Source organism: Haliotis rubra, unplaced genomic scaffold (assembly GCF_003918875.1).
Source record: "Haliotis rubra isolate DU_JTF1 unplaced genomic scaffold, ASM391887v1 Scf1164, whole genome shotgun sequence".
Lineage (NCBI taxonomy): Eukaryota > Metazoa > Mollusca > Gastropoda > Lepetellida > Haliotidae > Haliotis > Haliotis rubra.
Genome location: NW_025765075.1, coordinates 238,206 through 262,002, shown reverse-complemented (window position 1 = coordinate 262,002; position 23,797 = coordinate 238,206). Strand labels below are relative to the sequence as shown.

The window sequence follows — 23,797 nt, the reverse complement described above, 5'->3', positions numbered from 1 at the left end:
ACCAGATTTAAAAGTTAATATAATTTATTAACTAAATTTACCCTATTTACAATAGTTAATATAGGCTTGCACCACAACGTCATTCTCGCATTACTAAACACACTCACACTCTTTCCCCTACACACCCAAACAAGCACATCATACCTCACCATTCACACATTCTCACATACACTCACATCAATACTCAAAATATCACAACACCACAATTGTCTTTTTAAAGAAACACACAACAATTCATATGATTATGTCATGTACATGGAAGATGATATCAGTAAACAATTCATTAAAAGGACGAATCAGTTGCATGCTGTATACATCACTGACGATGTTATTGTCACCACATGTGGGGTTTCCAGACAGTTCAGGTCTTTGGTGGTAGGTTAGGGGTCCTTCCCCTGCATGTAAGTCTCTACATACTTTGGCGGCATGTCCATTTGATTCCTGTTGATCAGTTGGTACAGCCTTACTGACGGGGCACGTTCCTCTCCCCAGATACACAGATGTTACTTCACATCCACGGGCGGCATGTCAGGGTCGATCCCTAACGATCGGCGGGACAGCCTTACGGGGTGTAACACCTACCCCGGACACTGGATACAAAAAGCACACCCTTTACTTGGTGACTTTACATGTACACTCTCTATATTTCTATATATATACATATATATAGATCACATACACAGGATATGTTTACAGGGCTGTTTTACAGTCACTTAATACACAACACTACCACTATACATTACACGTGACCTGCTGAATGAATATCATCATTATGCCAGTAGACTAACTTAAAGACATTCTCAAAATGTCACATACTGATCACAATTCCATTATATTACTAACCATTGCAATAATATTACCTATATTTCACCTTAGTTATAGTTACATGCTTTAAGGTGAAATACCAATAATTTTACTATATATATATATACAATTCATAGTCATATTCTGACTGAAACATAACATAACATTATCATACTCACACCAGTTGAATATTCAGGAAAACCAGCCAACCTGACACGCACATACACTTTCCAACTGGCTGCCAACTCACAACTTTCAAATCAGTCCTTATATACCCCCCAAGCTACTTGATTGACCCCAAGCTTACTACCCAGATACATACAATGGCTCTCATACTGCACACCCCAACACTCGCTCAACGCTTACATCACTGCTCCAGCTAACCTCTTTTCACTCCCAATTTCTCACACCTCAGACATAGATTATAACATATTACTCTAATTGTGATCTTGACAATACCTGCCCCCTTAGATAACTGTTTACGAAACAGTTATAACACTCAAAAGATCACATGAACTATGTACAGTTGCCTGACTCTAAATCTTAGAGAATACATTTGTGAATATAATTCACAAGACAAAAACCGGTTATGGTGGACATCGACTCAGCAAATCAGCACCAACATTCTCAGAACCTTTCACCGCACGTATCAGGAATCGGTAAGGCTGCAATGCTAAGGCCCACCTCATGACTCGCCCGTTTGTCAACTTTGCTTTGCTCATCCATACAAGAGGCTGGTGATCAGTTTCTAACACAAACTCTCTCCCGTATAGATATCTCGTCAACTTTTGTACTGCCCACACTATTGCCAAACACTCTTTCTCAATAGTGGAGTATGCTTTCTCTCTTTTCAGTAGCTTTCTACTCACAAACATTATGGGAAATTTCTCATTTTCATGCTCCTGCAATAATATTCCACCTATCCCTACATCAGAAGCATCAGTGCGAACTAAGAATGGTTTGTGTAAATCTGGAAGCCGTAAAATCGGAAAAGATGACAAATACTTCTTCAGAGCTTGGAACGCATTCTCTTGACATTCTGTCCATTCCACCTTGTTCGACTTACCTTTTTTTGTCAAATCAGTGAGTGGTGCCGCAATTGCCGCAAAGTTAGGAATGAACTTCCGGTAATAACTAGTAAGTCCTATCAGAGCTCTTACCTGTTTCTTCGTCTCTGGTCTGGCCAGATTCAGAATCTTGTCTAGATTGTGTGAATTTGGGGCTAAATGACCTTCCCCAACTGTGTGACCTAGGAATTCCAAATGGGTATACCCTATCTTTACCTTGGAAGGGCGTGCTGTCAAATGATGCTGCCTGAGATGATCAAATACCATTCTGAGACTACTTTTGTGGTTCTCCCAGTACTCTGTACCCTCCAAGATGTCATCAATATAATTATCAACATTAGGAATATCTTTTAGGACTTTCTCATCAACCGGGAAAAACTGCCGGAGCATTCACAACCCCAAATGGCATAACCTTCCATTGATACAACCCATCAGGGGTAATAAAGGCAGTATATTCTTTGCTCCTTTCCTCCATGGGAATTTGCCAGTAAGCCTTGCTAATGTCAATTTTGGTCAGGTATTTGCATTTACTCAACTTGCTGAATACAGCTTCAGCCAATGGAATAGGTTCCGGATCAAATACTGATATCTGATTCAATTTCCTGAAATCTGTACAAAAACGGTAAGTCTCGTCAGGTTTCTTAATCAGCACTACTGGCGCAGCATAAGGTGAATCTGATGGTTCTATCACATCCATCCTTAACATGGACTCTACCTCTCTAGCAACAACTTCCCGCATATGATGGGGCAAAGGATAGGGCTTGGATCTGATTGGTTCAGTAGAGGTTAATTTAATTTTGTACTCTATAGAGTCTGTCCTACCAGGTAAATCTGTGAGCACATCTTGATATTCAGAAACTAACTCACTCACTTCCTGTTTCTGCTCTGGTGTCAAGTCTGGGGAAATGTCCACGTCCAAGTAAGTTTCCTTAGCACAAAGAGGGATCGTCATGACATCCAACTGGTCTGAACCTGAGCTAACCTCATCCATTGCTTCTTGAACATCAATTAACCCTGCTCCTACATACTGTAAGCTAGTGATACTTACATCACACAACATTGTGTTCACAGCTATTTCCCTGTCAACATACTTCTTCAATAAGTTTGCATGGTAAGTTTTCAACTTATTCCCGACTCTCACTCGATAATTGCCAATACCAAACCGTTCCTCAATGGTGTAAGGACCTTTCCACTGTAGTAATAACTTGTTCTGATTGGTTGGCAACAATACCAATACCTTGTCTCCTGGGACCATCTTTCTATCCTTCGACTTGGCATTGTAATATTTCTGATACCTTCCAGAAGCTTTCTTTAGTTCCTGGTGTGCTAAGCGCATTGTATCTTCAATCCTGTTTTGAAGATCTACTACATATTCATAAGTAGTCCTGACCTCATCATTTTCAATGTCCTTAGTCCACAGTTCACGTAAAATTTGTACTGGACCTCTAATCTTCCTGCCATACAATAAGTCAAAAGGTGCAAAACCGAGACTTTCTTGTGGTACCTCCCTATAAGCAAATAAAAGTGCAGGTATATATCTATCCCAATCTTGAGGCCGTTCAGCACTTAACCTTTTCAACATGGTTTTCAAAGTACCGTTGAATCGCTCAACCAAGCCATTACACATGGGGTGATATGGTGTAGTGGTCAACTGTTTCAATGACAACAACCTTCTAACTTCCTTCCTTACTGCAGAAGTAAATTGGGAACCCATGTCTGTCAATATTTCCTTTGGGACACCAACTCTACAAAATATCTCCAGCAATGCTTCTGCCACATACTCGGTCTCAATCCTAGGCAATGCTACTGCTTCAGGATATCTAGTTGCATAATCTACAACTGTTAAGATATACCTATTGCCTCTATCTGTAACAGGGTATATCGGGCCAATCAGATCAACTGCTATTCTCTCAAAAGGTGTCTCAATCAACGGCATTGTACCTAATGGGATTTTACTGACCTTCCCCTTGGAAGTAGTACGCTGACAAATATCACAGGATATGCAATGCCGTCTAACATCTCCCTGTACACCAGGCCAATAAAACTGTGAGGTCACTCTATCCAATGTCTTCTTGCTACCCATATGACCACCCATCAATGCCTCATGAGACACTCTCAAAACATCCTTTCTCAAACTTATGGGTACAACTGCTTGTACAACTGGTTTACTCTTATTGACTTTAGCAGAAACATGCCTCCTGTACAACAAACCATGATCAATGAAGTAACCAGACGTACCATGAGTCGTGGTTCTGACCTTGTTCTCTTCCGCCATTTTCCTCACTTTATTCAAACTCTCATCCTGCCTCTGCATTTCCACAAACTCATTTCTACTCAAGGAAACACCAACTGACTCCATAGTTTTCATGGGGATTTTACCTTCCTCTCTCACTCTTTTCTGACCTCTAGTTTCTACTGCTAGCACTGTTTCTGTGGTTTCTGGAAAGGGATTATCAGGGGCTCTAACTCCAGGAATATTACCCAAGATCAAATCACACAAAGGAGTCTCCAGACAAGCTGCTTTAACAGTACCTCTGTAGAAGGGAGTATCAATAGTAATCCAAGCTACCGGAATTACAACTGCTCTACTATCTGCCATTACACATGTCTGAGTATCTGAAGTGAAATGCTGTTCATCAACCAAAGATTTCCTAACAATAACCCCACTACAACCGGTATCTCGTAATACCTGCACAGCATGATCAAACACTTTACCTTGACAAATAGGCATTGTTCCACACATTCCACACATTGTCCCTGAAGTTACCTCCCCTCATTATCATCTGAGATGATTTTATCCTTCTCTACATGTGCGTCCACCTGAGCCTCATTTATCAGACCACCCTGTACTATATCAACAGACTCCTCTTGGTAAATACTAGCAACCTTCATACCTTTTGGATGATGCTTAGAACATCGAGAGGCTATGTGACCCACCTCCCCACAAGCATAACATGTCCTCTGATTTATAGGAACAAACTTAGTAGGTTCTCTTTTGTCATCTATGTTCTTGACTTTTCTACTGTCCTCATAACCTTTCTCTTTAATTCTGTCTTGGTGAACATATTTGTTAGTCTTGCTATACAAAGGATTCTGGAACTTACTAAATCCTGTGCCTCGTGCTTCAACAAATTGTTCAGCAAGTTTAGCCATTTCCATAGCTGTCTTAGGCGTCCTCTCCCTCAGAAATATGCTCAAATCTCTCCCTGTACTATTGAGAATCTGTTCCCTCAGTAGGAGATCTCTCACTCCGTCATAGGTTTTCTCAGTGCCACTTAACTCTATCCACCTGGTGAAATAATTCTCGATTCTCACTACAAACTGAGAAAAAGTCTCACCTGTTTCAATCTTAGCTGTCCTGAAACGTTGATGGAATCCATCCTCAGTCATGTCATACCTCTTCAAAAGAGCAGTCTTCACTTCCTCATATTTCTCCGCATCATTTTGATCTAACCGAGAATAAACTTCTAACGCCTTACCTTTCAATAGTGTACTCAGATAAGCTGCCCACTGTGACTCTGGCCATGCTTGTGTCTTAGCTATTCGCTCGAACCTTTGCAAATAGGCATCAATGTTATCTTTCTGATCTTCAAAAGGGGGCATTTTAGGCATTTTAGGTTTACCTGGGAGAGAAGGGGTACTGTTCTCTGGAGCCTCACTCATACTATTTTCTTTCTTTAGTTTCTCCAATTCTACTCTTTCAGTCATTTCTAACTGGGCTTTTTCTTTCTCTAACTCCACATGTAACCTCACCTTCTCTTTCTCTGCTTCTATCCTAGCCTTCTCTACCTCCATTCTCTCCTTTTCTTTCTCTCTCTCCAGCTTAGCCTTCTCCAACTCTTGCTCAAACTTTTTAGCTTCCCTTACATTCGCTCTCTCCTCTCTTTCTCGTTCCGCCTGCTCTTTAGCTAGCTGTATGTCAATCTGTTCTTTCACAAACAACTGTAAATCCTTTCCCGTATAACCCAAACTTTCACCAAAATCTGCAATTTTCTGTAAATCCATGGTGACAAACCAGCCAGCAATCACAAGTAAAAACAAAACTCCCACTAAAATCTGACTTCCCATGTATCAATCCTTTACACTTCCGTAAAAGGGATACACTACTGCACACTTCCCTGCTGAGTTAACACAGGGGCTCGTACACCTTAGAGCATACCGACGGCCAAAACATGGTTAAAGGCTGAGAAAGGCTAAATAGGTCTCAAGTCCACCATACTATCACCTACGGTCAAAACAATTTTTACTCCAGATGTGACAGAAAATTTTACATCCCACCGCTGCCACCAAAATGTCACATACTAGAGTAAACACAAAACCAGATTTAAAAGTTAATATAATTTATTAACTAAATTTACCCTATTTACAATAGTTAATATAGCCTTGCATCACAACTTCATTCTCGCATTACCAAACACCCTCACACTCTTTCCCCTACACACCCAAACAAGCACATCATACCTCACCATTCACATATACTCGCATACACTCACATCAATACTCAAAATATTACAACACCACAATTGTCTTTTTAAAGAAACACACAACAATTCATATGATTATGTCATGTACATGGAAGATGATATCAGTAAACAATTCATCAAAAGCACGAATCAGTTGCATGCTGTATACATCACTGACGATGTAATTGTCACCACATGTGGGGTTTCCAGACAGTTCAGGTCTTTGGTGGTAGGTTAGGGGTCCTTCCCCTGCATGTAAGTCTCTACATACTTTGGCGGCATGTCCATTTGATTCCTGTTGATCAGTTGGTACAGCCTTACTGACGGGGCACGTTCCTCTCCCCAGATACACAGATGTTACTTCACATCCACGGGCGGCATGTCAGGGTCGATCCCTAACGATCGGCGGGACAGCCTTACGGGGTGTAACACCTACCCCGGACACTGGATACAAAAAAGCACACCATGTACTTGGTGACTTTACATGTACACTATCTATATTTCTATATATATACATATATATAGATCACATACACAGGATATGTTTACAGGGCTGTTTTACAGTCACTTAATACACAACACTACCACTATACATTACACGTGACCTGCTGAATGAATATCATCATTACGCCAGTATACTAACTTAGAGACATTCTCAAAATGTCACATACTGATCACAATTCCATCATATTACTAACCACAGCAATAATATTACCTATATTTCACCTAAGTTATAGTTACATGCTTTAAGGTGAAATACCAATAATTGTACTATATATATATATACAATTCATAGTCATATTCTGACTGAAACATAACATAACATTATCATACTCACACCAGTTGAATATTCAGGAAAACCAGCCAACCTGACACGCACATACACTTTCCAACTGGCTGCCAACTCACAACTTTCAAATCAGTCCTTATATACCCCCCAAGCTACTTGATTGACCCCAAGCTTACTACCCAGATACATACAATGGCTCTCATACTGCACACCCAACACTCGCTCAACGCTTACATCACTGCTCCAGCTAACCTCTTTTCACTCCCAATTTCTCACACCTCAGACATAGAATAAAGGTAAACATATTACACTAATTGTGATCTTGACATATTACTATTTGAAGTGAAGTAAACCATAAACATCTGCTAATGATCTAGTCGGAATCGGAAATGATGATGACAAGACTTTATGGATGATCAACTTCCTTATTTTCACAATGGCGTCGTTTCGGTATAGATTCTTCTACCGTTTTCAAGCATCGTATATGAACTTTGTCTTCGAAACATCTTTCGTATGATTAAGGACAGGGAGTTGTCCCATTTATTAGCGTTATTCAACTTAGATTTGTGCGATTCTATTACTTCAATTAAACCTTGGCCACGTTACATTGTCGAACACAACTGTCGCTCAGCTCTACAGTTCCCGACTCAATGACAGGGCAATTTCCCGCCGTACATCTCACATGTACGACAATCTTATCACTGTCACGGTTTTCCCAATTCTACGTTAGGGAGTGGGAAGAACATCAGTTACCTCTGTATGCCAGTTTCGTGTGGCTTGTATGACAGGGGGAGACATCGCCTGTTGCTGTACATAGATCTGTCTCCCCGAGGTAGGTCAACGGAACATACAGATGTCTGATTGCGCCGTCTGTTCCCAGGAACATCAGCAACAACAGGGTCGTCAATAGTACTTATGCAGGTATAATGTTTCTCGTTTGGTTCATTTAAAAAATTATTTTAACACTGATTTAGGTTGTTTTAGCATTATTTCTAAGTTGCATTACATTAGGATATTGACAATCACCATATTTGCAATGTCCGTGTATTTGACTAAACAAAATGGCAAAAACTAGTGGACCTGACACATATGGCCAGTGGGTTTGATGCAGGTCAGTTCAGATCGTTCGTTTGAGGTGAAGTCTTCTCTAACCACTCCACCGAGACTCGAACCTACGACTAGCAGAGTGGACAATGACTCCACCTATCCATAACAACATGCATACGTGATATCTTATGTAGAATTATACAGGGAATCGGTTATCAGGACGTTGAGTCGTGTATAGAGGTGTGCAGCTCACATCACATTCTTTGCTAGCTTCACGACCACCCTGGTAAAATCCATTGCTATCTCCATTCTTTTATTCCTTGTATTGATCCCAGTGTTCCCAGCTTTGTCTTAAATCAAACATCTTCTCTCAAGTGCATGCTGTACGACAGGTGTGTACACGCTGTCGATCAATTCATGCACGCGTACAAGATAAGCCTGATCCAACGCTATATGGGCCTACGTTGTCTCAAGTATATAATTATATCGGGGTACAGGTTATTGGCGCTATTGAGCGTTTTATGTTGTTGTTTTTTATTTCTGCACATTTTGACATTTACACAAATAACCATCAATGAAAGACTGTATATTGACTGAAATGGAGAATCATGTAAAGGTGATGGATATGTCATGTGTGATGAATGTGTGATGTGTGATGAACATGTGGTGAACACGTGTTGAACATGTGATGAAGGTTAGACATATTTGTTGCTGTCGTTTATCATTAAACATATGCATGTGCAGAGTGGGGCAGAATCGTGTTAACGAAATTTGTAGCTCTGGTTTTGCCGTCAGGACTAGTGAGTGAGAGAGTTTAGTTTTACGCCGCACTCAGCAATATTCTAGCTATATGGCGCCGGTATGGACCAGATAATCCAGTGCTTAACAGCATGAGCATCTATCTGAGCAACTGGGAACCGATGACACGTCAACCAAGTCAGCGAGCCTGACCACCCCATCCTGCTAGTCGCCTCTTTCGACAAGCATGGGTTACTGAAAATCAGTGGTAACTCGGATCTTAAAGGGTCCCGTCAGTACTAAAAGTTGTTCGTAGAATGTCTGTGTCAAGATCATCACTGTTAATAGCGCGATGCTATTAGGTTGTACGGGTGTCACGCAAGCAAGTTTAGGTAGGAATATTTTGGAAATATATAATTTACTTAAATGCAATGACCTTGCAAAACCGAATTTGAAACTCTGGAATTTCCATGTTTCAGATACCAGATACATTAAAATAGAATAGAATAGAATATAAAATCCTCACTCTCGCTTTCAAGTGCCTCCATGACAAAGCTCCAATCTATCTGAAAGATCTCCTCAGTGAATATGTCCCACCACGGCTTTTAAGATCAAGTTCTAATTGTCAGTTGAATGTCCCCAAGGTCAGATTAAAGTCATATGGACATAGACAGTTCTCTTACACAGCTCCCCCTTTTCTGGAACTCACTGCCTCTTCACATCCGACAAGCCGCGTCCGTGGAATCTTTCCAGTCCCAACTGAAAACTTTCCTTTTTAAACAAGCTTATGAACTTTAATCCTTTCTTCAGATCACTCTATCTTTTAGCGCCTAGAGAAATTGCCTTGCAGTTTGATTTGTGCGCTATACAAGAACACTTATTATTATTATTATTATTTTCCCTTTGAATCATGTTTCCGATTTACTTGTTTTGTACACTTGTGATTTCCTCGGAGTGAATTTGCGGTATCTCAGGCGTATGTGTGGTTGTATGTTCGAGTCCCTGGTGATAATACATCTTGAGTTTTCATCATCATGTCCGTGGTTGTCACCGTCTACTTGGTCCATCCCCCATCTTCCAGCAGATCTGCCGCTGTGTCACTATAATGATGGTGACGGAGCTACACTAAACTCACCAACTCACTCACTTTGTATGACTCCTTGTCCTAGTCTCTCGTCAAAGTCTACTCTAGTACACATCTATAACTTACTCTAATACGTCCACGCCAAACATCCTTTGACCTTTACATTGTTATCGATAGTGTATTATCATAACACATTCCGTGAGAAATATCATTCCATCCACACTGGATATTGGCACAAACGCTCATTTCTGCTAATGTAGGAGATGGTCGCTGCTGGCAGTGATGTACAAGGCTCAGACAATTTCGTTACAATCATACATTCGAACTATCTCCCATCAGCGGTTATAGCGCCAAGGTACACAACCGCCAAGTGCGTTTATTTATCAGAATGTTGTCCATAACTTTAATTCTGTATGACCATAATGTATGTCATGCTGAGAATATACATAGATCAAGCTAGTGATGATTAGAAAAAAGTGATAACTGTCGCATTGTGAGTTGTTGCACTCGTGAATGACGGCTCCACACACAGCCACTTGGCATCTAGAGATGCCGTCTCGGGCTTGGTAGGACTCAGATTTATAGGATATTGGAGACATCGCCGTCACACGGATCTGGAAATAGTTTTTCGACTTGAGTAGCCTTTTTTAATTGACAACTCGGTTTAGCAAAGCAGACAGCAAAAGCAAATACCGCCCTCACAGAATGTTGGAATCTCCAAACAATATAATTCAAGACTCATCACGTTTGAGACTGAGATGGCAGTAGAACTACTCCGAGGTAGCCTGTCTGTGTACCTTCCACTCCCCAGTCAATAGCAGCTTGGAGGCAGCAAAGTCATCATAAAACAGGTTTACGAAAATATTGGGAAAAAAACGAGAAGCGAAATCGAACATTTTACACCGTTATGTTTTTCATACGTTTTCACGATAAAACTGTATGAAGTGGTTTATGGGTGCCCCACTCGTCTCGGGAACCGGGTATGACTGCGTCTATACCGTTTGCCGGAGTTATACCCGAGATCTATCCTGATTGCCAGTCTATCTGTCCATACTCGCGCTTGTGGGTTAAACTTAGATCTACCCTGATTGCCAGTCATCTGTCTATACTCGTGCTAGAGGGTTACACCTAGATCTACCCTGATTGCCAGTCATCTGTCTATACTCGTGCTTGTGGGTTACATATCTACCCTGATTGCCAGTCATCTGTCTATACTCGTGCTTGTGGGTTACACCTAGATCTACCCTGATTGCCAGTCATCGGTCTATACTTGTGCTTGTGGGTTACACCTAGATCTACCCTGATTGCCAGTCATCTGTCTATACTCGTGCTAGTGGGTTACACCTAGATCTACCCTGATTGCCAGTCGTCTGTCTATATACTCGTGCTTGTGGGTTACACCTAGATCTACCCTGATTGCCAGTCATCTGTCTATACTCGTGCTTGTGGGTTACATATCTACCCTGATTGCCAGTCATCGGTCTATACTCGTGCTTGTGGGTTACACCTAGATCTACCCTGATTGCCAGTCATCTGTCTATAATCGTGCTTGTGGGTTACATATCTACCCTGATTGCCAGTCATCTGTCTATACTCGTGCTTGTGGGTTACATATCTACCCTGATTGCCAGTCATCTGTCTATACTCGTGCTTGTGGGTTACACCTAGATCTACCCTGATTGCCAGTCATCGGTCTATACTCGTGCTAGTGGGTTACACCTAGATCTACCCTGATTGCCAGTCATCTGTCTATACTCTTGCTTGTGGGTTACACCTGGATCTACCCTGATTGCCAGTCATCTGTCTATACTCTTGCTTGTGGGTTACACCTAGATATACCCTGGCTGCCAGTCATCTGTCTATACTCTTGCTTGTGGGTTATAACACTGTCGTAGATGTCCAAGACACTGAGGGCTGTCCTCCCAAACTCCAAATGTCCCCACTTTCATGTAAATACTGCGACATGTATATACCTCAACTACTGCTGCTTGCTGAGTGTAACTCATTAGCCCCATCATGTGATGTTTATCAGCGTGTATTCCCCATTTATATCAACGCAGAGGCCACTTAGGCTATAAAGAATTAGAGAAACGGTAAATCAGTAAGCAGTGTACTGACTTGTTGTAGGTGTATGTGCTGAATGTGGGTTCAAGAACAAGTTCATCCAAATATGACATGTTGTGTAATATCTGAAACAAATCGAAATGCACTCACTCATTGAATTCACCTGAACGAAGGCCAAGTGTGAACGTGTCTGGAGCTGGTCTCCGTGCAAGTCGTCAACAACTGTGGGCATGCAGATGACACGCCGTGCGTAGACAGATGATATGAAAAAGACATTAAGCAAAATACACATGCCGTCTGAAGGAATGTGGGGATTTGGCCCAAACGACAGTATAATACCAGGCTGCAACCCGGACCAGTGCGCATGGGTCAATAAAGGGGATGAGGAAATCTATTGTAATGTTTGTTCTGTGGCTGGCAGCATTGTACATGCATCTGGCTGTCCCTTCCGCCCCACTGCACCCAGAGGCCGCTGATGCCTATCTGCTACCATCTGGTGGGTAGCAGGAAAACAAGTGAAAGTGGAAAACCGATTGTCTGGGTTGTGTAGCACAGCATGTGTAGTAAACACTCCACGGCATTACGGACATGGGTGACGTCCTCAGTGACGTCATTAGTTAGCGAGGGAGGCTTCAGTAACACGACAGCTCTTTAGTATCGACATGGTGTCACCAGCTGCATGCATCCTTATTGCGCCATCTGCGTGATAGCAACGTTTTGACAGTATATCGATAACTGTTTCGTTACATCATTAGCTCAATAACTATAACACTATGTCGCTAACCGTTTCGTGTCAAGATTAGTTCAATAACTATAACAATATGTCGCTAACCAGTGTCTCAATAGCTATAACAATGTACCTTTTTGTAAAAAGATTAACTGAATAACTATAACAATACATTGCCATCTGTTTAGTAAAAAGAATAGTTCAACAATAAAACCATTAAGTGGCTAACTGTTTAGTATCAACACTATTTCATTAACTATCCCAATATGTCGCCAATATATTCAGTATTAATTACAGCTATATATGATTGTAGCTTGTCAGTTCAGTCTCAACAATACATTTAGTTAAACAATGATAACAGCATGCCGTCAACTGTTTCATCAGTTTTATCCTGTTTCAGCTCCTGTGTTTTCCATCATTATTTGAATGTACAATGGTCATGGGTATGTCTTGACGATATGACAATTGTGCATTGGTCGGACATGAGTCGTTAACTCTTATATGTCGACAGCCAGTGTCTGTTGGCATCGAACCAATGACCTTCTATTAACCGGACAGGCTTTCACAAGCCAATAACAACCAGTGATTCCTACCATGAGGGATGACCCACGGAGGATACACACAGGCCTTCACAAGCCAATAACAAAAAATGATTCCTACAATAAGGGATGTCCCACGGAGGACACACACAGGCCTTCACAAGTCAATAACAACCAGTGATTCCTACCATGAGGGATGTCCCACGGAGGACACACACAGGGCTTCACAAGCCAATAACAACCAGTGATTCCTACCATGAGGGATGTCCCACGGAGGACATACACAGGTCTTCACAAGCCAATAACAACCAGGTATTCCTACCGTGAGGGTTGTCCGACGGAGGACACACACAGGCCTTCACAAGCCAATAACAAGCAGTGATTCCTACAATGAGAGATGTCCCACGGAGGACACATCACAAGGCCTTAACTACAGGCCTTTTAATAACTTCTTGAACAGTTATTCCTACCATGAGGGTTGTCCGACGGAGGATATGTCACACAGGATGCAGCGACTTCATCTCAGAGTCCTGGTTGGAATAACAACCACTGATTCATCTGTAAGATACAAAGGGGATGAGAGGGACAGATGTCCCACGGAGGGACACACACAGGCCTTCACAAGCCAATAACAACCAGTGATTCCTACCATGAGGGATAATAATAATAATAATAATAATAAGTCCATTTGTATAGCGCCCTATATCCAATCACCAAGTGGTTGCTAATGGCGTTAACTATATACATATTTACAATAGGAGTTCATTTAGATGTCATAGTGCTTCTTGAACAGGAAAGTTTTTAGGTTAGACTATAAGCTGGCTATTGAGGGGGATTCTTTGAGAGACACGTGCAGATTGTTCCAGAGGATAACTGACAAGTAGGAAAAACGTCGGTGTTCATATGTCTTCAGACGTGCATTTGGGATGATGAGCAGCGACTGATTGGCTGATCTCAGAGTCCTGGTTGGAACATACTCCCTTACAAGACTAGAGAGAGAGGATGGAGCTGCGTTGTTAAGACATCTGTAAGTTATGCTAAGGGGGATGACCCACGGAGGACACACACAGGCCTTCACAAGCCAATAACAACCAATGATTCCTACCATGATGAATGTCGCACGGAGGACACACACAGGCCTTCACAAGCCAATAACAACCAGTTATTCCTACCATGAGGGATGTCCCTCGGAGGACACACACAGGCCTTCACAAGCCAATAAAAACCAATGATTCCTACCTTGAGGGTTGTCCCTCGGAGGACACACACTTGCCTTCACAAGCCAATAACAACCAATGATTCCTACCATGAGGGATGACCCACGGAGGACACACACAGGCCTTCACAAGCCAATAAAACCAATGATTCCTACCTTGAGGGTTGTCCCACGGAGGACACACACAGGCCTTCACAAGTCAATAACAACCAACGATTCCTACCATGAGGGGTGTCCCACGGAGGACACACACAGGCCTTCACAATTCAATAACAACCAGTTATTCCTACCCTGAGGGATGACCCACGGAGGACACACACAAGCCTTCACAAGCCAAAAACAACCAGTTATTCCTACTATGAGGGATGTCCACGGAGGATACACACAGGCCTTCACAATAACAACCCTTCCTACCATGAGGGATGTCCACCGAGGACACAAGCAAGTGTTCACAAGCCAATAACAAGCAGTGATTCCTACCATGAGGGATGTCCACGGAGGACACACACAAGCCTTCACAAGCCAATAACAAGCACTGATTCCTACCATGAGGGAGCACCCACGGAGGACATACACAGGCTTTCACAGGTCAATAACAACCAGTGATTCCTACCATGAGGGATGTCCTACGGAGGACACACACCCCTCCACAATTCATAACAACCAGTGATTCCTACCATGAGGGAGCACCCACGGAGGATACACACTGGCCTTCACAGGTCAAAAACAACCAGTGATTCCTACCATGAGGGATGACCCACGGAGGATACACACTGGCCTTCACAGGTCAAAAACAACCAATGATTCCTACCATGAGGGATGTCCCAAGGAGTCCCCACACAGGCCTTCACAAGCCTATAACAACCAATGATTCCTACCATGAGGGATGACCCACGGAGGACATACATAGGCCTTTACAAGCCAATAACAAGCAGTTATTCCTACCATGAGGGATGACCCACGGATGACATACACAGGCCTTCACAAGCCAATGACAACCAGTGATTCCTACTATGAGGTACGACCCACGGAGGATACACACAGGCCTTCACAGGTCAATAACAACCAGTGATTCCTACCGTGAGGGATGTCCCACGGAAGGCATCCAGCCCTCCACAAGCCAATAACAACCAGTGATTCCTACCATGAGGGATGACCCACGGAGGACACACACAGGCCTTCACAAGCCAATAACAAAAAATGATTCCTACCATGAGGGATGTCCCACGGAGGACACACACAGGCCTTCACGAGCCAACAACAAGTGATTCCTACCATGAGGGATGTCCCACGGAGGACACACACAGGGCTTCACAAGCCAATAACAACCAATGATTCCTACCATGAGGGATGACCGACGGAAGGCACCCAGCCCTCCACAAGCCAATAACAACCAGTGATTCCTACCATGAGGGATGACCCACGGAGGACACACACAGGCCTTCACAAGCCAATAACAACCAATGATTCCTACCATGAGGGATGTCCCACGGAGGACACACACAGGCCTTCACGAGCCAACAACAAGTGATTCCTACCATGAGGGATGTCCCACGGAGGACACACACAGGGCTTCACAAGCCAATAACAACCAATGATTCCTACCATGAGGGATGTCCCACGGAGGACACACACAGGCCTTCACAAGCCAATAACAAGCAGTGACTCCTACCATGAGGGATGTCCCACGGAGGACACACACAGGCCTTCACAGGTAACAAGCAGTGACTCCTACCATGATATGATGCAATGTTTTCTGTTTTCTTCTGTTTTGTTTTACGTAGTCAGGGAATGATATACGGAACCAAAAAAAAGAGTTTATTTTGGAGAAGTGAAGAATGCTGGGAATAGGTAGTACAAGGTAGTTACTACCCTGATGGTTGGGTCCCATGACGCATAACATCATATAACTCAGCTCCACTGTACTTTTCTTACGGTATTAGAAAATTTAACATATTACACACTCAACTACGTCATGAAAAGGAATTTCTCCCCGGCGAAATACATTGAAATACAGAAGAGCTCAGCCGCGAAAACGATCAGTGAATACAATGCAGGTGGAGATGACACAGATTGGGAAGCAGAAGAGTTGCGATGGGGGAGCTGAGAACGTTCTTTTGATAATCTGTTTACAACTTGATGTAATTGTTATTTCTAATTGTGTGTGTTCTGATATAGATTTCATCGTGTTTGATGAAGTCCAGTTGTGAAATACGTTTCCTATCTGGTTATCGACTGGCAGTTTCATTTATATATAAGCTATCCACAGATCGATGTTTTCATCCTCACGGCATTAAATACCTCCTTTTATTGAGGACTCACCTAGCCAGACCACCACGTCCGCTGGTACGTGTACATGAGAAGTGACAAATCAACTCAGCCCTTGCCTACTGACGCGGAAATAAATATCCTAGGAACTGTTCTCAAATCTCTCCATTGAAGTTGCACAAAATTACTTATAAAAAGGATTTAGCCTCACAGAATATTTCAAGCCATTCCAAATTTCATTCTCTACAAGCTTCAGTTACTAGGCAAATAGGAAGCCTGCAATGGGTAACAAATCCACTCCAATGTTCCGTATATCTTATAGTACAGTCAGTAAAATAACTGAACTCAAATTTCTTTGCCGACATACAAACTCAGACTAATTTCTCTCAATCATGATCGTTTGATCAGACGTTATTGGGAATTGACAAATGTATGTGTCTCCTGACTCAGCCTTGGTATGCATTGTTTAACACTCAGCGTTTCTACAGACGAATTGTGGTGTCTTTCACGTTACCGTGCTCACAGTGGCGAACCTCCAACTGGTAGCAAGGTCGCGCTAATCAGGGAAGGGCTCTGCCGAGGGTAATGCGAAAATTGTATCCCGGTCTACTGGGACTGGGCAATATCTGCCAATATCCCGCCGGGGCGTGAGACAGGACAGTAATGATGTCTGATCAACAAGTCAAAAGGTGGAACCAGTATGTGACAACTCACCCTCATATAGAAGGGGTTGTTTTCCGATCTCCCAACGTTCATTAAAGGTTCTTTAATAGTTAGGATCACTATCTTTCACTGTGAAAATCCTGGTTTAGATCAATTACATCCTATGTGAAGACACCAGTTTAAATCAGTTATATCCTGTATGTAGACACTGTTTTAGATTAATTACATCCGGTTTAAAGACACTGTTTTAGATCGATTATATCCTGTTTGCAGACACTGGTTTAGATCCAATATGTAATGTTTCCAAACACTGGCTTATATCGAATATGTCAAGTTTGTAGACACTGGTTTAGATAGATTATGTACAGTTTGCAGACACTGGTTTAGCTCGATTATATCCTGCTTAGAGACACTGGTTTAGATCTAATATGTCCAGTTTGCAGACACTGGTTAAGCTCGATTATATCCTGCTTGGAGACACTGGTTTAGATCGAATATGTCTTGTTTGCAGACACTGGTTAAGCTCGATTATATCCTGTTTGGAGACACTGGTTTAGATCGAATATGTCCAGTTTGCAGACACTGGTTTAGCTCGATTATATCCTGCTTGGAGACACTGGTTTAGGTCGAATATGCCTTGTTTGCAGACACTGGTTTAGGTTGATTGTATCATGTTTGGAGACACTGGCTTAGATTGATTATGTCCTGTTTGGAGACACTAGTTTAAATTGATTATGTCCTGTTTGCAGACACTGGTTTAGCTCGATTATATCCTGTTTGGAGACACTGGTTTAGATCGAATATGTCTTGTTTGGAGACACTGGTTTAGCTCGATTATATCCTGTTTGGAGACACTGGTTTAGATCGAATATGTCAAGTTTGCAAACACTGGTTTAGGTCGATTGTATCATGTTTGGAGACACTGGTTTAGATTGATTATGTCCTGTTTGGAGACACTGGTTTAGATCGAATATGTCCAGTTTGCAGACACTGGTTTAGCTCGATTATATCCTGTTTGGAGACACTGGTTTAGATCGAATATGTCCAGTTTGCAGACACTAGTTTAGGTCGATTGTATCATGTTTGGAGACACTGGTTTAGATTGATTATGTCCTGTTTGGAGACACTAGTTTAAATTGATTATGTCCTGTTTGCAGACACTGGTTTAGGTCGATTATATCCTGTTTGGAGACACTGGTTTATATCGAATATGTCCAGTTGCAGACACTGGTTTAGCTCTCGATTATATCCTGTTTGGAGACACTGGTTTAGATCGAATATGTCTTGTTTGGAGACACTGGTTTAGCTCGATTATGTCCTGTTTGCAGACACTGGTTTAGCTCGATTATATCCTGTTTGGAGACACTGGTTTAGATCGAATATGTCTTGTTTGGAGACACTGGTTTAGCTCGATTATATCCTGTTTGCAGACACTGGTTTAGTTCGAATATGTCCTGTTTGCAGACACTGGTTTAGATCGATTATGTCCTGTTTGTAGACACTGGTTTAGTTCGAATATGTCTTGTTTGCAGACACTGGTTTAGCTCGATTATATCCTGTTTGGAGACACTGGTTTGGCTCGATTATATCCTGTTTGGAGACACTGGTTTAGATCGAATATGTCCTGTTTGCAGACACTGGTTTAGGTCGATTGTATCATGTTTGGAGACACTGGTTTAGATTGATTATGTCCTGTTTGGAGACACTAGTTTAAATTGATTATGTCCTGCTTTGCAGACACTGGTTAAGATCGATTATATCCTGCTTGGAGACACTGGTTTATATCGAATATGTCCAGTTGCAGACACTGGTTTAGCTCGATTATATCCTGTTTGGAGACACTGGTTTAGATCGAATATGTCTTGTTTGGAGACACTGGTTTAGCTCGATTATGTCTTGTTTGCAGACACTGGTTTAGTTCGAATATGTCCTGCTTGCAGACACTGGTTTAGATAGATTATGTCCAGTTTGCAGACACTGGTTTAGATCGATTATATCCTGCTTAGAGACACTGGTTTAGATCTAATATGTCCAGTTTGCAGACACTGGTTAAGCTCGATTATATCCTGCTTTGGAGACACTGGTTTAGATCGAATATGTGTCTTGTTTGCAGACACTGGTTAAAGCTCGATTATATCCTGTTTGGAGACACTGGTTTAGATCGAATATGTCCAGTTTGCAGACACTGGTTTAGCTCGATTATATCCTGCTTGGAGACACTGGTTTAGATCGAATATGCCTTGTTTGCAGACACTGGTTTACTGGTTTAGGTTGATTGTATCATGTTTGGAGACACTGGCTTAGATTGATTATGTCCTGTTTGGAGACACTAGTTTAAATTGATTATGTCCTGTTTGCAGACACTGGTTTTTAGCTCTCGATTATATCCTGTTTGGAGACACTGGTTTAGATCGAATATGTCTTGTTTGGAGACACTGGTTTAGCTCGATTATATCCTGTTTGGAGACACTGGTTTAGATCGAATATGTCAAGTTTGCAAACACTGGTTTAGGTCGATTGTATCATGTTTGGAGACACTGGTTTAGATTGATTATGTCCTGTTTGGAGACACTGGTTTAGATCGAATATGTCCAGTTTGCAGACACTGGTTTAGCTCTGGTTTTGCGATTATATCCTGTTTGGAGACACTGGTTTAGATCGAATATGTCCAGTTTGCAGACACTAGTTTAGGTCGATTGTATCATGTTTGGAGACACTGGTTTAGATTGATTATGTCCTGTTTGGAGACACTAGTTTAAATTGATTATGTCCTGTTTGCAGACACTGGTTTAGGTCGATTATATCCTGCTTGGAGACACTGGTTTAGATCGAATATGTCCAGTTGCAGACACTGGTTTAGCTCGATTACATCCTGTTTGGAGACACTGGTTTAGATCGAATATGTCTTGTTTGGAGACACTGGTTTAGCTCGATTATGTCCTGTTTGCAGACACTGGTTTAGCTCGATTATATCCTGTTTGCAGACACTGGTTTAGATCGAATATGTCTTGTTTGGAAACACTGGTTTAGCTCGATTATATCCTGTTTGCAGACACTGGTTTAGTTCGAATATGTCCTGCTTGCAGAAACTGGTTTAGATCGATTATGTCCTGTTTGTAGACACTGGTTTAGTTCGAATATGTCTTGTTTGCAGACACTGGTTTAGCTCGATTATATCCTGTTTGGAGACACTGGTTTGGCTCGATTATATCCTGTTTGGAGACACTGGTTTAGATCGAATATGTCCTGTTTGCAGACACTGGTTTAGGTCGATTATATCATGTTTGGAGACACTGGTTTAGATTGATTATGTCCTGTTTGGAGACACTAGTTTAAATTGATTACGTCCTGCTTTGCAGACACTGGTTAAGGTCGATTATATCCTGCTTGGAGACACTGGTTTATATCGAATATGTCCAGTTGCAGACACTGGTTTAGCTCGATTATATCCTGTTTGGAGACACTGGTTTAGATCGAATATGTCTTGTTTGGAGACACTGGTTTAGCTCGATTATGTCCTGTTTGCAGACACTGGTTTAGTTCGAATTTGTCCTGCTTGCAGACACTGGTTTAGCTCGATTATGTCCTGTTTGTAGACACTGGTTTAGTTCGAATATGTCCTGCTTGCAGACACTGGTTTAGATCGATTATGTCCTGTTTGCAGACACTGGTTTAGGTCGATTATGTCCTGTTGGCAGACACTGTGTGATGCTCCCATGTATTATTACTGCGATACTATGTAACTTTTGGCGAAGACACCAGACTAAGTCGAAAGGGGGGATGTTTCCTTTGGTTGTAACATTTTTCCCCTGGTTTAGTAATATTCCTGTAGTACACCGACAATCATCTCACATACTTATCTCAGGTGTTATCTGTGATGAAGGAGTATATCCCAAAACGTTGTGTTCCTCTTAATACATTAGTTGCCATCCAGAACTTATGCCATCCAAACACATTCGTTCCATACGATGCATATTTTCAAAAACATTTATTTTAAAATGATACCTGAAGCTGACACACAGAGACAAATCTACCCAAGAAAATGTTTATAACAACCACAGGGAACGGTAATGTTCACTGGCCGTCTCAAGCAAGTAATGGTAATAACCAAACACAGGGAACGGTAATGTTCACTGGCCGTCTCAAGCAAGTAATGGTAATAACCAACCAGAGGGAACGGTAATGTTCACTGGCCGTCTCAAGCAAGTAATGGTAATAACCAACCAGAGGGAACGGTAATGTTCACTGGCCGTCTCAAGCAAGTAATGGTAATAACCAACCAGAGGGAACGGTAATGTTCACTGGCAGTCTCAAGCAAGTAATGGTAATAACCAAACACAGGGAACGGTAATGTTCACTGGCCGTCTCAAGCAAGTAATGGTAATAACCAAACACAGGGAACGGTAATGTTCACTGGCCGTCTCAAGCAAGTAATGGTAATAACCAACCAGAGGGAACGGTAATGTTCACTGGCAGTCTCAAGCAAGTAATGGTAATAACCAAACACAGGGAACGGTAATGTTCACTGGCCGTCTCAAGCAAGTAATGGTAATAACCAACCAGAGGGAACGGTAATGTTCACTGGCCGTCTCAAGCAAGTAATGGTAATAACCAACCAGAGGGAACGGTAATGTTCACTGGCAGTCTCAAGCAAGTAATGGTAATAACCAACCAGAGGGAACGGTAATGTTCACTGGCCGTCTCAAGCAAGTAATGGTAATAACCAACCAGAGGTAACGGTAATGTTCACTGGCCGTCTCATGCAAGTATTGGTAATAACCAATCAGAGGGAACGGTAATGTTCACTGACCGTCTCAAGCAAGTAATGGTAATAACCAAACACAGGGAACGGTAATGTTCACTGGCCGTCTCATGCAAGTAATGGTAATAACCAACAGGGAACGGTAATGTTCACTGGCCGTCTCAAGCAAGTAATGGTAATAACCAACCACAGGGAACGGTAATGTTCACTGGCCGTCTCAAGCAAGTAATGGTAATAACCAACCACAGGGAACGGTAATGTTCACTGGCCGTCTCAAGCAAGTAATGTTAATAACAACCACAGCGAACGGCAATATTCACTGGCCGTCTCAAGCAAGTATTGGTAATAACCAACCAGAGGGAACGGTAATGTTCACTGGCCGTCTCATGCAAGTAATGGTAATAACCAACCACAGGGAACGGTAATGTTCACTGGCAGTCTCAAGCAAGTAATGGTTATAACCAACCAGAGGGAACGGTAATGTTCACTGGCCGTCTCAAGTAAGTAATGTTAATAACAACCACAGCGAACGGCAATATTCACTGGCCGTCTCAAACAAGTATTGGTAATAACCAAACACAGGGAACGGTAATGTTCACTGGCGGTCTCTAGCAAGTAATGGTAATAACAACCACAGCGAACGGCAATGTTCACTGGCCGTCTCAAGCAATTAATGTTCGTGTTTGGCCTCAGTCATCCAGTTTCATCAGAATGTATGAGACGTAAGTATTACCAAATGAGAAACAGCAAACAGTGGAAGGAAACTATCATCTATTCTGTTACAGAATATAGCAGTCAGTGTGTTCTTCCAGTAATGCTTCAGCATCAAATACCTTATGAATACCATGCAAGACCTTTAATACTGGCTACTATAAAATACCATTACCAGTTTCTGTACAGTCTCATTGAATATTCTGGAAATCCTATTATGCACTGATGTCAACTGGAGACTGTGGACCTTTATTCTGTTTGATATCTGCTGAGTGAACAGGGCGGTGAAGTGATATACAATTCCCCTGTTGTTACATCACATGATCAACCACGTGACTTTAGCAAATACTCAACGAAACGTACCTGTATATGAACGTTATCCTGTGCGTTATTTGGGTCGTAAAACGCGGAAAGTTACATTCTCTATATATTTGAATTTCTTATATATCTGTAACATCCTTCCATCAAGTCAGGCATATAGTGAAATGGCAGTACATGTCTTATGTTACTGCCATCCACAACATATCTATCGACTGTCACTAAACACAACACCAGGCTATTACATGACCCCTGACAGAACGATGTTAATTATTGAAATTGTTCGACCTTTGTATGTATTCGATCTGAGCCATGGAACTGAGACATCGAGCCTAATACTGCCCAGACCAATTGCTCATACACAGACACATGTATATGGAGAGGTTTGGAATATACTAGCACAGTCGAGTCCCATGGGTCGTGTACCCCGGTCCGCGCCACCATGTATCTTCCAGTGTGTCTGAACATGACAAAACTGATTTGTGTCAGAAGGTGACGCATGTAGCTGCATATATGTTCACTAAAAAAAGACAGAA

At 42.1% G+C, this 23,797-nt stretch overlaps 1 long non-coding RNA gene across 1 annotated transcript; it reads right to left on the bottom strand.

The window, feature by feature from the left end:
• Window positions 1-5,569: 5,569 nt before the first annotated feature.
• On the bottom strand, window positions 5,570-7,410 carry LOC124256625. Its single transcript, XR_006893014.1, has 3 exons — window positions 7,149-7,410; window positions 7,076-7,078; window positions 5,570-5,581 (listed from the first exon to the last, which is right to left on the bottom strand). It is a non-coding gene; the product is annotated as an uncharacterized LOC124256625 (long non-coding RNA).
• Window positions 7,411-23,797: the final 16,387 nt, after the last annotated feature.